Below are 14,460 nucleotides of genomic sequence, written 5' to 3' on the forward strand. Positions count from 1 at the left end.
GAACAAAACTCTACTCCTTACATATTTGTTGCAACACAGTGTCACTTTCTTTTAATTGTGGACCTGTAAAAAGCAAACAAATGCTTTGGTTCATCTACTGCAGTTACCTTCGATCAAATAAATTCTTACTGATATTTATCATTAAAAAAAGCAAATAAAACCAACAATTACAATAACATATGCAGTATACAATCTGCTTTTATAAGAAAAATAGTCTCATAATGTTTTTATAACATCATAGTTATATAGGAATCACCAAAGATGACAATTACCAACTTCAAACCATAAAATTTTTTTCAGATCTTTTGATGACAATTAAATAATTACAAACGACTGAATTCACCTCATCTATCACTTTGAGGAAGTCTACCACAATTGCATTTAATAAGGTAGATGTTTCTTAAATCTTAGATTTCTCCCTGAGTTCCTAACATTGCTCATAGGCATTTAAAGTTTTTTCTTATTGATTCATTAGAACATGATTTTAAGAACGGAGTTTCTATGGTAGAATTGGAATATTACATATTATCTCAAGTTAAAGTTAATTTTAAAATCAGAAAAGAGGAAAAAGTACCCATGCTACCTTCATAAAATATTTTTGCAATATCCATTCTAGGGCATTTTTTAAAAAGAAGAATGAGAAACAGAATACCCTGGGAATGTAAAACAAGCCCACTGATGGAAGAAGTTACAAAACGTAACTTCAAACTGGTAAAAAACATTAAATTGATTAAAGTAATAGCTATAAATGTCCTCCAAGGAATCATATACTCAGAAATCATGGGGAATGGAAAGGACAGAAACAGAAAAACTGGCTGGTTTTTGAAGTGTACTATTAAAAACTAAAATTTTACCTTGCTATATTATTTTTAAAACCACATACCCCTGAATTATAACTGTGGACTGCTGAAGATGGATGCTTTCCCAGAACTGAGTATATGCTTAACCCTGGGAATGACGTGGCAAAGTCAAGCATCCTCAGCGATCGGGAACACAAAGCAAAGCAAAAAAATGGCAGCCGCACAGAGGTGGGCTCTTTGTTTTTGTTTTGTTTTCATCCTACCATAATCAAGCCCCATTAGTTTTAAGTATCATCTGTGGGTTCTCCCTGAGTTCAGGACCTCAGAAATGAGTATACACGTGGCTGTTTCTGGATGTGGTATGGCAAGTATGATTTATGTGGGCCTGGGTCTGAAATGTTCCTAAATGTACTTTCAAGAGTTAGACAGAAACTGCACCAAGCTAAAGAACACACGGGAGGAAGCAGTGTATCTTACTTGGTCCAACATCCTCCTGGGGTAGGGGATTGGGAGTCTTCCTAACCCTCACATGACATTTCTGACCAGTTCTAGAGAATAAATTCCTATAAAAGCTACACTACTTTGGCTCACCCCACTAGAGTGAAGACTGAACATAAAGATCACAGCATATGCTGAGCTAGAAATAGTCATTAATCATTAACTGGCCATGGGCAGCAGATTACAGGTGATAACGCACAGAACACCCACAGCTCCAGGTGGGACCTCAGGCCACACTCCTCAGCAGGAGACTCCCCTGAGTTCAGCCTCCCCGACCCCAGGCTGGGTTCTTCTCTGTCCCCACCTCCTTCCCTTTTCTTTCCCACCGCCTGGCAGCCCAAACTCCTATCTCAAGTCAATGGTTTAGTAGTTTCCTCTTTTTGTAATAAGGTGGTTTTATGTTTCCTAATGCTAAAAGTTCAGGCAGTTTCACATTTCACAGATCAAAGGAAAGAAATACCCAGGAAGTCAAGTTAATTTTTGCACAGAGCCTTTACTGATACTTCTTGAGATTCTGGACTCCCCCTACAGCAGAGAGGCTGGGTCACTCCGGGTCTAAAGCCCACTATAAAGCTATGTTCCACAGAAGAGAGGCAAGTGCCTTCCTAACAGAATCCTGGATCAAATAATATATAAGGGCCTTAAAAAATATATACACATAACTGTACAGCTACATGTATGTGTATGGCTATATATATGTATTCACACACATACTTCATCCACAAAGAAAGACCCCTCAGGTATATAGTCGTTCATTGGTTTTCCCCTGCTCAGAGGTGTGAACTGGAGGGCCCTGGTGAAGTAGCTCCCTCTGCCACAGCACCTCTCCAGCCCTCTCTCTCTCTCCACTCCATCTCTGGAAAGATCCAGCACAATCCAGTGCTTCTGCTAGTACTAAATTCCATGCTCTGTCTTGACACCCAGTTTTTGGCAAATATAAATTCCTTTCCCTACTCTGGACCTGGCTACCTCTTGCTCACCGACAAGGTCCCACTTTGCATGTGGCTTCCTCCAAGAAGCCCTCCATGCAATGTATGCCCATTCAAATCTGAGTCAAATACTTCTCCCCTGCACTCCTAGGATGCTCTATAAAGTTAAATGTCTATGGAGTTGTCTGTGTACTCCACCGAGTGGTAGGTGCCAAAGACAAAGGGCCCTGTCTTGTACATTGCACCTATAAGGGACATTACAAATAATAGCTGCTCAATAAATACCTGATGACTTAAATATTTGAGTCTCTAGTTGCACCAATTTTCCTGCTGACAAATGGTTTCCACCTATGGGCTATAACACATTATTTATATATGATTTCATGGCATTATCAATTATTTCAGGTAAAACTTATGCTGTATGATGGCAAATATCAGCAACAAGGGATTCTTCCAAAGTTTTCTACCTAAATGGGTAGCAAACTTTGGAATAATGCAGAACTCAGGTGGAAAGCTATTTACCATCACTTGCCAAAAAAGTGGAGTAGAAGGAATTTTAACTGAACATTCTTCTCTATAGAAGCCACTAGTGCATAGTCATTCAGTAAATGAATGTCTTTGGTAGCATTGAAATGAGATTGCATAATCTACACTCTTACCCAGCCCAGGGAGGGTGTCACATGTCCCAATTTATCAAATAGCTAGTTACCAGTTAGCTATTCCACAAGTTCATTACATATTTTAAAGAATTAAAATAAAATGCATTAATTCCCTAAGTCATACTGAGAATAAAACAATGCTGAGCCAGTCAGGAAGATGCTGATACTGGGTGGTCTCCTGGGACATCGACTCCTCTTCTGCCATCTGCTCTTGAACTTACTCGGACTTGTGGCCCCCAGCAACCTACTGAAACTACCTTGTCAAGATCACCAGTGTCTCCAGTACACTGGTCAGTTCTTAGTTCCCCACTTCTCAGCCCAGACCACTCCTTCCTCTCTGGCCCCCTGGACACCACCCTCTCCCAGTTTTCCTTCTGCTCATGTCTCAGACTCCTAAAGGTTGGAACACCCAATTTCTCCTCCTCTCTTTTCTGGTCTCCCTAGGTCCACTCACTAGGCGGTATATCTAGTCTCAAGGATTGAATACAATGTATATACCCCAAGGGCCACCAAATTTCTGTCTGCTCCCAACTTCCCCCATTAATCTAGACACATGTATCCAGTCGCCTGCTTCACATAGTGGACTGACTCTGCACACTTAAAAGCCAACAGTTCCTTCTCCATCTCCCCCCATGCTCTTCCACCTCTCAGTGGATGGCAACTCTATCCTTCCAATTTCCCAGTCCAAAATCTTTATGGACATCCTCTCACACCTACATCCAAGCTCCGGTAAATCCTACTGGCCTTTCAGAGCACCCAGAGCACGGCCGGCGCTCACAGTGGCCACAGCTACCACCCATCTCCAGGCGTCCTCATCGGTCCCCAGTCCACACTTGATAACTTCAGTCTTGCCAACACATCAAGCACTGTAATCTGAAAATATAAATCCGGTATCACTCCTTAGCTCAAAACCCTCCCATGACTCCTCAACATACCAAATTAAAGCCAAAATATATACAATGATCCCTAAGGCTCTGCAGCAACCGGATCTCCTCTCCTCTCTGATTTCATCTTCTGCTGCTCTTCCCTCCACCCCCTCTGCTCCAGTCACATGGGCCTTTGCTCCCTCCCCACATAAGGCATTCTCCTGTCTGAGGGCATTCGTACCGGCTGCTCCCTCTGCCAAGAACATCCTTCCACCTGTTAGCTGCATTGCTCACTGAAATCCTTCCCTGGCCACTCCAGTTAAAAGTGCATCCCCAACCCCTTCCTGCTTCTACCTACTGCCCTTCCCCATGGCACATACCACATCTATGTGCTATGACCTTTACTTAATGTCTATCTGCCCGCACAAGAAAGTCAGCTCCAAGAAAATAGGAGCTATTATCTATTCTATTCACTGCTATATCCTCAGTTCTTGGGACAGTGCCTGGGCACGATGTAGACACCTCAATAAATATATGTTGAATGAATGCATGGTGACCATCAATCTTCACCAGACCTGGTAGAAGTGCCAGTTAACAGGGCACTCTAGCTAAAGAGACCAAGAGTTAAAGTGTAAAGAGAGATATTTCTCCTAATATAGCCGAATTCTTCATTGTACTTCATTGTTCAGTACTTCTTTGAAAACTTCATTTCCAGAGCCAGAATTAACCTGAAAGACAAGTGTCATCACTTCAGAATACCAGGTAAATGGAATTAGTATTAATTTAAAAATCAAAGATGAAAAATTAACAAGTTTTGATAGGAATGTCAGCCATGCAGAACACTTGGGGAAAATGCTGTATGTAAAATAATCTTATCATTTTATAGCTGATCCTTTATTAAGCATCCGTTAACTTTACCTGAGAGAAATGACAGAAGAAATCACATCTACTTCTAAGGGTTAGTTGGGCCAATAATGAATAAGAGCACTAGCCATATCACGCTTCGTGAGGAAGGACGTGCCACCCCCTCCCTTTAGTCTCAGGCCCTTAAAAATATGACACATCATTGGCTTGCTCCTGGTTGGTCCTTTGGCTACTCATGTCAGGGAACCAGCGCACCCAGTCACACAGCAACTTCAGCCAGGCACATTCGCCAGAACTGCTATCTCACTAAGCACTGGACAAGACTTCAGGGATTACTCCAAGATGCATTCTGCATTTATCACCACTGATTTCATATCTCCACTTACATCCTGCCCTGTAGGACTCTAATCCTCTCTATTTTGTGTTCTGTGCCTTAGAATGCACTGTACAGAAATAATTCTGGGTGTCATATTCATGTATATTGCATCATTTCACACTCAAGTTCAAGGACCTAAATTTCAGCTAACACTATCTTATTTTAACACATTTCATGTGTCAAGCTGCATGATATTTACACCTCATTAAAATATGAGACAATTATAGTGCTGCAATAAGAGAGGGCACTGTGTTTTCTTAAGTGTTTGAATCACGCAAGATGTTGGTACCACGCAAGATGTCATCTGCTAATTAGAACAGCTTTTGAGGTTGGTATCTGTAAGATACTCTTGAACCCACAAAACAGCTCCTCCTAGAATTCAACACATTTTTATGGGCACTGTCATGCTAAGCCACTGAGGCACAGAACCTGGACATTAAAACCCTCTTCTCAGCAATCTCATATCACAGTCCATCAGGGCTTCCCACCTGCTCCAGGGCTGTGTCTCTCAGCATCCTTCTCTCCTCTGGTTTCTCTGGCCTCTGCAGCTTTCACCAAGGGAACCCCCAAATGCCTCCTGGAGATCTTCTAGGTCTCTCGGCCTCTAATAACTCCTCCCTCAAAGCCCGCCCAACTAGGTAGCATCAGCAATATACCTCCATTCAAACCCCTCTATTATTTATCAAAAGGATTAAGAACAAACTTCCTAAAAGTCAGTGGCTCTCAAACTGGGCTTCACAGACCACCTGAAAAAGACTTAGGGGGCTGACTGCTAAACACACAGCTCTCAGGGCCACACCTTGCACCTAAAAGAGCAGACTCTCTGAGAGTTGGGACCATGACCGTTTGGTCTATACTAGTATCTCTTATGTCCACTAAAACCTGAGCACCAAATACCCTAAATCCTGCATTTAGAGGGCATGGCTGGAGACATGTGACCATGCTGGACTAACATACATCAAACCGACCCAGACAAGACCAAACAAGAAATAAAAAAGAAGGTATAACTGTTTGAAGGTAACAGAGAGCCCCTAAGGCAGCCAGGACTTGAGGGTTCAAGATTCTGTAGAAGAAAAGAGGAAAGTGAGTCAACATTCTTCCCTGAATGGCCTGAGGATGAGAAGCCAAGCAGAAAATAGCCATGGCTCTGAAATCAAGAGGAAAAGAATTTGATTATTTTAGTACATACAAACAAGAGAATAAACCTGCCTCTAAATCTATCATCCATTGATCACCCGTGTTGGCATTGTGATGTATTTCCTCCCAGTCTTTTTTGTAACGTATATTCATACAACCTCAGAATTTTAACTTATGAGAAAACTAGAACCTAAAAACATTAAGTTACTATTCAAAGAGTTACATAATTCCTATTAAATGTATCTTAAAATCTATCATTCTCCATTTATAGTAGCCCAATCAAATAGTTAAAAAAGACAAGGAAGAGATACATTATCCTCTAGGATTTTTTTGAGCTGTAAAATTACAGGTTAAATTCAAGTATGCCAATTCAAGTTATACCATTCATAATGAGTATGCTTTCCCCCTTGCTCCCAAAACTTCTTACCAGGCCAGACTTATGTTAGTACCTACCAAAGAGCACTAGCAGAAAGGTCAGGTTCTGGAATCAAAAGCTTCTCAATTCAAACCCCATTTACTAATTGTGCAGCCTCAGAGAGGTCAGGGTTTGCTTTTCTTAACTGGAAAACGAAGGCCATAAAAGTGCCACTGTAGAACTAGCCATGTGAGGACTAAATGAGATAATTCATGAAAAACCATCACAAGGGCCAAGCGCACAGTACAGAGAATATCAATAAATGTCACCTACTAGCTGCTGCCTCCTTACTAAATCGTGAGCCTCTCTATGACACACTTCATTTATATCTCACTCATAAATTTTTCGTTCCTTGCCTGAAACACACAGAGTAATTGGTATAAAAAAAGAAAATCTATATGTATATTTTTTTTAATTTTAAGCTTTTAAAGGGGAATTAATGGTTGAAATGAAAATCTAATGAAGGTTTAACAAAAGCTCTATAATGAATATGTATGCATATGTGTATATTTATGTGTATATTGTGTATGTATAGTCTATATACTTATGTATTTGTAAATATATATGTGTGTGTGTGTGTGTGTGTGTGTGTGTGTGTAGATATAGGTATACAGAGACTGTTCATGTACAAAGCAAACTGAAAGTTTAAAATATTCCATAATTTTTGTTCATAAGTTTTATAGGCTGCAGTTTGGAGCGAGGACTACTCCAGTTTAAGTATTAAAGCTAGTGTTTTTCTTATTTGTTTTATTTCCCAATCCAGAGCACCATAAAAATAGAAAGACCCTGAGTAAACTGATAATTTACTAAATAAAATAAGACCCCACAAACCAGCACAGAAGTTTGGAACCCTATTTTAGGTTATCCGTGAAATCCTTCTGTACAAACAGAAAGAGTTCCTGTCAAGAGCCAATACCACACAGGAAAGGGCAAAGTCAATTCCACCAGGAAAAGCCAAATCTTAATATATATATCATAAAATATATCTTACAATTTTAGAAATAACATAATTAAATAGCAAAATGAAATTATAGGTAACAAACAGAATTACTATACAGCTTATTGTATTCCCATCTTATAGGTATGTTTCCCACTTAGACAATTAACACCTGGCCATAAGTGTCCATAGAGGGAACTGCAAACTGGTTCACAGATATATTTTGTTTGTCCTATGCCAAAAAAAATCTGTAGATAGTTTTCTAAAAGCCAGTAAATGTGACATCAAAATCAGATTTCCAGCTTCATTTGGAAAAATAAAAACACCAATAAATATCCGAGGACCTGGCAACTGCATGCCTACAGTCAGCAGAAACAGTAATAAATGTGCCTTTGGGTTTGCCAAAGTCTCCACCACTCCCTACTGTTCACATGCTCCCACAGGTCAATTTCTGACTTGCCTACTTGGCCCCTGTAGACATCAGAGTTTGCCACACTTGCAAGTCTCAGTGCCATTTCTTATCCTCGCTGTTCATCTCCGTAGTATCTTAGTATTTTGGACTCTCTTTGACTTTGTCAACTGCACAGGGGCTCTCAAACTCCACCTGCACTGATTCAATGACCATGTACTAAGGCAGAAGAGACTTTCACCTCGTCCTGCAACATATATGTCACTCTGAGTTATTTCTCCTCTCTGCTTTCCCTTTCACTCACTTCTCTTTGCATCTGCATGCATTGCTCCAAGCCAAAAGCAGAGTGTTAAATTAAGTCAGAGAGATCAACCATCCACTCTCTCAACATGAAAGGGAGAGAGGGTGTTATATTCTGTTCCCCTATTACAGCAAGGTCTGGAAATTCCACACAAGAGCTAAGCAGGTCCCTTCAGACTGTGAAACATCCCCCTCCTTCTGCGTGTTCCTCACAGAAGTACACAGCAAAAGGATTCCCTGCGTCTGGAGCACAGCAGCTGGCTAGGAGCCCAAGGGAATAAATAGCTTTGAATCTTCCTCACCCACACTGTGGACAAGGACACTTACAGACCAAGGTGCATTAACTCATCCCCTAAAATATGTAACAACCATCCCTACTGGAAAAGTTCTCCTTCCTAATCAATCATTATATATTAGCTAAAAAACAACCACAGGCAAGAATTACAGGGGGTAGTCTGACCTGCATCATTTATGCTCCATATGAGTGATACAGACCAGTGGTCCTCAAATTTTAGCCAGTACCAGAATCACCTGGAGGACCCACCTGTTAAAACACGGCTTCCAGGGTCTCACCCCAGGGTTTCTGATTCTGTGGGTGGGGGCTGAGAATTTCCATGTCTAGATTCCCAGGTGATGCGGACACTGAAAATGTACATTCAAGGACAATATTCATTCAAGTTCAAGTACTACAAGATGTTGGGAGGTTCCACATGTACATGTCTGGGAAAGGGTCTCTTAAAAATCTCAGCTAACAGAGACGGGTAAGATTCCTTAAGGGAGGAACAACCTAAGACAGGCACAGTCACAGGGGGGCCATCAGGTGAGAATTTGGGGATCAACAGAGGTGAGGCTCAGAACCTCACCCCCCCCTGCTTTGAGAGAAATCTTCTGCATCCGTGGATGTCTTGCTGCCCTTGTCTAGCCTGGATTAATACTTAGTCCATAGGCACACACCTGATCATCTGATCATCTACATTTGCCTTCTTACAGCACTAAACTATGTTTTCTACCTCTATCTTGCATCTACCTACCACTTCAGCATTTTATTAAAAATAAAAATAATAATAATAATAGGAGAAATGTGGGATCAACATATAAATCAAGTACAAAAATCAAATGAATATTCATATTTGACCTGATTGTTTATAGGTCATAATGCGTGATCAAAACCGAAAGTTTCTGTGATGAATGCCCTTGTACGGTTCACCATGTAAGAATTTATTCACTACGTAAGAATTCGTTCACCATGTAAGAACTTGTTTGTTATGCTTCAGAAGATTGGAGACTGACGAGAATTAGGCTTGAGATGGATTAATGATTGTACATTGAGCGTTGTCCCCCCTATACTGAATTTTATTGTTGTTAACAACCATTTGATCAATAAATATGAGAGATGCCCTCTCAAAAAAAAAAAAAAAAATCTCAGCTAAAAAATGTCAGGAGTCAGGTAAAACAGCTGTATATTTATAGGTGCTCATAAGTGTCCTGATGACACGGTATCAAATAAGAATGAAGAATTTTTCTGCTTCCAAAAAGGTTTCATTTACAGATCAGCTTTATGTAAGATTCTTCAACTTGGCCTAGGGGTGCTTACATCCAAACCACTTCTACCACCTGCGTCTATAGACACCTTAGCAGTCTACACCTTAGGAGTATGTGAGTTTTTTTTACATACTCCTAACAACTCTAGGCTTTAGTTCAAGACCCATTGGGGACCCACATGAAGATGGTGCTGACAACTTCAATATGTGTTACTTGAAGTCCGGACTACTCTACACAGTAACCTAGTTTTCTTCTGTTTCAAAGATCACATTCCAGGTAGCCTTTTGACATGATTTGCCTTCTGACACTGTAATATAAATTACTCTGAGAAATGGTTCAGTTAAGAGGTTCAAGTGATGTTGGAAACACAGAAACACATACACACCCCTCCACTAAACCCAAAAGCACTGAATTTTCCTCTGCTGCAAATCTCTGAAAAGAGGAAATAGAATATTTCCTTTCACTAAAAGGTCTTCCTCAGGAAAGCATGGTTTAGATTATCATAATCACTGCCTTTTCTGATAAATAGCAGGTAGGGGTTTTCCTCTAAACTGGCTAATAAATATTCTCAGTGGGGGAGGGGGAGGAGGTGTATGTAGTAAGCTTCCAGGTTATTCTAATATGTGCCAACCTCCTTCAATTCCTTTCCACTCACTCCTAACTTGTTGATGAGTGATACATTAAGTTAAAAAAAATGTTCAACTGTCCTCTAAAAAGTTCTCAAAATACCATCTATTCAACCAAAAGTACGGTGGCTCACTTTTCTAAAGCAAAATTAGTACAGTTTGCCGGTAGAGCAAAATATTTTAAATCATCTCTATCTACCAGTCTTTCAAGCTCAAATATCTTTTCAGGTTTCGTATAGAAATTTTTTACAACCTACCGATCTGCATTCTACAGAACTGTTTTGCACTAATAAACACAACTCCATTTGCCCTTCTGATCCCAGGTTAAAAACTGTTCAATCAGCCATTTGATGTCAAAGAAAACAAACTAGGCTACGGCCACTTTCACAAAAACCCTATTCATAGATGAATAAACAGCTTCAGAAACCGTAGCTCCCAGCAAAATGTGCCAAAAAAGAACAATGACGTAAACAAAGCATGTGAATGCAAAAAGACAGATTGCTCTATTTTAAATAACAAGAGAGTCAGCCAGGATAGGGGGTGGGGGAGGCAGGGCGGTCTCTTAACCCTGGAAGGGAAAGAAAAAAAATGAATACATATCCTGACTTCAAACATAATTTTTAAATTATCAGGACGTGAAGCTATCGGTGAACCAACTGCACCTAGAACCTGGCTTCTCAAATGCTGGAACTGCCAATACCTGAGTGCAAGATACCCTCAGCTCCAGAATACTGCAGGGCCTTCCAGCTGCACTCCTTCAATTCATTTCTGCCCCAAGGATCCCAATCACATCACGTTATTGCCCAGCTTTCCATAACAACTAGCCAAAAAAAAATAATAAATCGCAAAAGCCAGACTTTTAAGGCCGTATGTGATCTGGCCTCTGCATTATCTCTGTCACCCCTCCTCTACCCACCAATACTGCCACCCTGCCCTCCACCCTCTGGCTCTTCAGGGCTCCACACTTCCTTTCTTCAAACACTCAAGCTCAGCTGCACCAGGGCCTTCGCCATAGATGTTCCACCTTCCTACAATGCTCTTCCCCTCATTTTCCAATGGCTGGTTCCTTCTTGTCATTCAGGTTTAAATGTCATCTTCTCAGAGAGGCTTCCCCGGTGACATACACACGAGTCCCCACCCCGTCCCTCTGCTCCACATCGCTGCTTTATCTTTGTACTTACCTTTAGCAAATATTTTCTTGTTTGTTATGTTGCTGTTATTGCTGTCTGTCATCCTCACATCTACCATATTAACAAGGACCCAGCTGGACCCCTGCACCTAGAATGCAGCTCCATTTCCAGCACCTACAACAATAGCTGGAACTTAGCTCCTAAGTAATTATTTGTTGAATGAATGAAACTCTTTCTACTAGAGGAAGAACTTATCATTTATCATTTATGTCAGTGTTCCTCCTAAGCCCCTCCCAAGCAGGCTACTACTAAACCATCTAGGATACCACCTGCTGCTAAGACCTAGAAGGCCCTCAGAGGAAGTGAGGGAAACGTGTGCAAGGGAACAATGAGGAGAAGACAGAAAATGGAGTTGATTTAACTTAAACCACCTAAATACCAATAAAAGGGTGGGTGGAATTGACATAAATTATCGGTAAGTATGTAAAAGGTGACTATCGGCCACAATAGTGTTAAATATTTCAACAAAAATAATCCAATTATAATATATATGAATTTGGGCATTATTATGAATTAATCACTAAAAGTATGTGAACATTTATGTGATGTGCATTATGTAAAATGCTTTCCCTATATTCCTGCTTTGAATTCTAACTAAAACCCTGTGAGTTGGTTATTATCAGTCCTATTTACAGATGAGAAAACTAAGGCAGTCTTGGAGAAGATGAGCTACTTACCTAGGTTTTCAAACCAGTCACTGTCAAACACAGAATTTGAATCGAATTCTATTTTATTCCAAAAGCTGCTGGAGCTTTTCTTCCAAAGCAATCAAAATGAAAACACCGTAAAAAATATTAAAGGCAAGCAGGAAATGGGGCCATAAAAATTGCAGGTGTTGTTTAAGAAAGTTAAATAAATATATGCGTGTGTGTGTGTGCACGCATGTGTGTGTGTGTGATTCTACTAAATAGAAATGTTAATTGTATCACGTCAACAAAAAATTGCAATGACACTCAAAAATTAGACTGAGGGCCAAAGAGAAATGATTCATCCTATAACTGAGTTGCATTCTGAAACAACGAGACCACAATCAACAGCTACAATAACAGAAATAACTGGCAGTAAGTGTTTCAAATGCTGTTAAGTTCAGGTTCAGAATATGTAGGATCCTGCTTAAACTGTGTTATTTTAAAAAGAAAGAAAAAGAAGGAAAAGGATATGTCACATAAGCACTAATCCTAAATGGATTATCAGGAAACACAAAAGCCAGAAGTTCTTTGGGGTTGCACCTTGCTACACTTGGGTCGATTAGGACAGAACTGAGAGCAGCCATTTTGGCAGAGGAGGAACCCACAGGCTCCAGGGGCTGGGCAGAGCCACAGAACAGAAGCTGTGGAGTCTGGTCTCAACCGTTGGCCTTTGACCTTGGACAACTCATTGACCATCCAAAGCCAAAATGTTCTCTGCAACAGAGCCATGGCTTCACTGCGTATCTCTTGGCCTTGTGAAAAGAAATCAGATGAGAACAAATTTGGAAGAGCTCTACAGGGCTCATGTCAACAAAACTTTTGTATGCACTAAAAGCCTTAATAATGGCTAAGCCAGTAATGAAAACTCAAGAAGTAACACAAAATGAGAGTAAAGAAGGAAAGGAAAGTGAGAACATGAATGTCCCAGAGCTAGAACCCAACAGGCAGGAACAGTCAAAATCGAGGCAGTGACAGAGAAGTGGGAGACACAAGAGAGAGGCCCCCACAGTTCTGCCCAGCACTGTGAACGCACGCAGGGAGGCTTGCTCCTGACTCATGACCTGCTCAGTCCCAGTCCCTGTGGAGGAAGAACTGAGACACACGGCCTGGGCAAATCTCGAGAACTGCTCTGGTTATTTGTTCCTGAAATGACATTCAGTGTCATTTCCCACCAACAAAATCTCCCCCCACCAGGATCCTGAGACCAAACCTCAACCACAATGCTCACTGGCCACCCCACAACTCCTTTCTTGCTATTTGTCTTTAAAATAAAAAGGTCATTATGAGAACTCTTCAAGTCCCAAAACAAATGTGAAAAATCTCCAGAGAAATGTCTCATTTAGACTGAGGAGAACAACCTGATGCTGTTGCTAGGTGGTGCTTATAAATATAAGCACACACCGTAAGGTCGCTTTTTTGCTTTAATTAGTGGCCAAGTTAAGCATCCTCAAATTAAGTGTCATCACTTGAAAGCTTAAATAAAATAGAGTGAGTCCAATGTGAGATCAGATAGCAAGACCTACCACTGGAGTGTGAACATGCGTTTGCAGCTATGTGCGGTATCAGTGCCTCTCAAACTGTAATGAGCACACGAATCACCCAGGAATCTTGTTAGCGTGCAGATTCTAATTCATCAGGCCTGACTTTCTGCAGCTCTAACAAACTGCCAGGTGACACAGCTGCTGCTGGTCACAGACCAGGTGCCAGATAGGGTCAACAACCAACAGCAAGAGTCGATCCTAATGCCGTGCTCACTGGAAATCTAGCGACCACAAGAAAAAAAGTTGAGAAAATAGAGTTTGGCATTATTAACCTGAAGACTGCTCATGATATTGGCAAGAGGCATCTATCACTCAGCTAACCGCAAACCTTCCTGATACACTGCAAGTCCTGCCCCAGGTCCTTTGAGTGGCTGGCAAATGGCAGGGCAATCTGTACTGACTGGTACCCTGAACAGTAGGAATCGACTTTAGACAGCCCTGGTGGCTTACATGGAATAATTTATGACCTGGGGCTATAGGATAAAAGAGGATAGGAAGCAATAAAAACAAGGAGTAGTAATTTATTGAGAGTTTACATAAGATCACAGAGTCAGGGGTGGAACTCCAGTTCAAACCCAGAGTCTGATTCCAGAGCCCATACTCTTCCCCAGAGCTTCATTGCCTGGCACAGGCCACGGAGGTGATGAGGTCAGAGTAAGAGAGGAGCATTTATGAGCACCAG

The 14,460-nt window shown here is 41.0% G+C and overlaps 1 protein-coding gene across 3 annotated transcripts in view; it reads right to left on the bottom strand.

Annotated features, from left to right (window-relative positions):
* Positions 1 to 14,460, bottom strand: part of CNKSR3 (CNKSR family member 3) — an 82,930-nt gene that overhangs the window by 62,950 nt on the left and 5,520 nt on the right. Inside the window, exon 1 of one of the 3 annotated variants that reach the window (XM_037023403.2) lies at positions 22 to 40. The exons of the other annotated variants lie outside the window; for them this stretch is intronic. The gene's annotated coding sequence lies outside the window, so the exon portion shown is untranslated. Of the gene's footprint in view, positions 1 to 21; positions 41 to 14,460 lie in introns of those variants that run through there. 3 annotated transcript variants of the gene reach the window in all.

The sequence above is a fragment of the Manis javanica genome, chromosome 13 (assembly GCF_040802235.1).
Source record: "Manis javanica isolate MJ-LG chromosome 13, MJ_LKY, whole genome shotgun sequence".
Taxonomy (NCBI): Eukaryota; Metazoa; Chordata; class Mammalia; order Pholidota; family Manidae; genus Manis; species Manis javanica.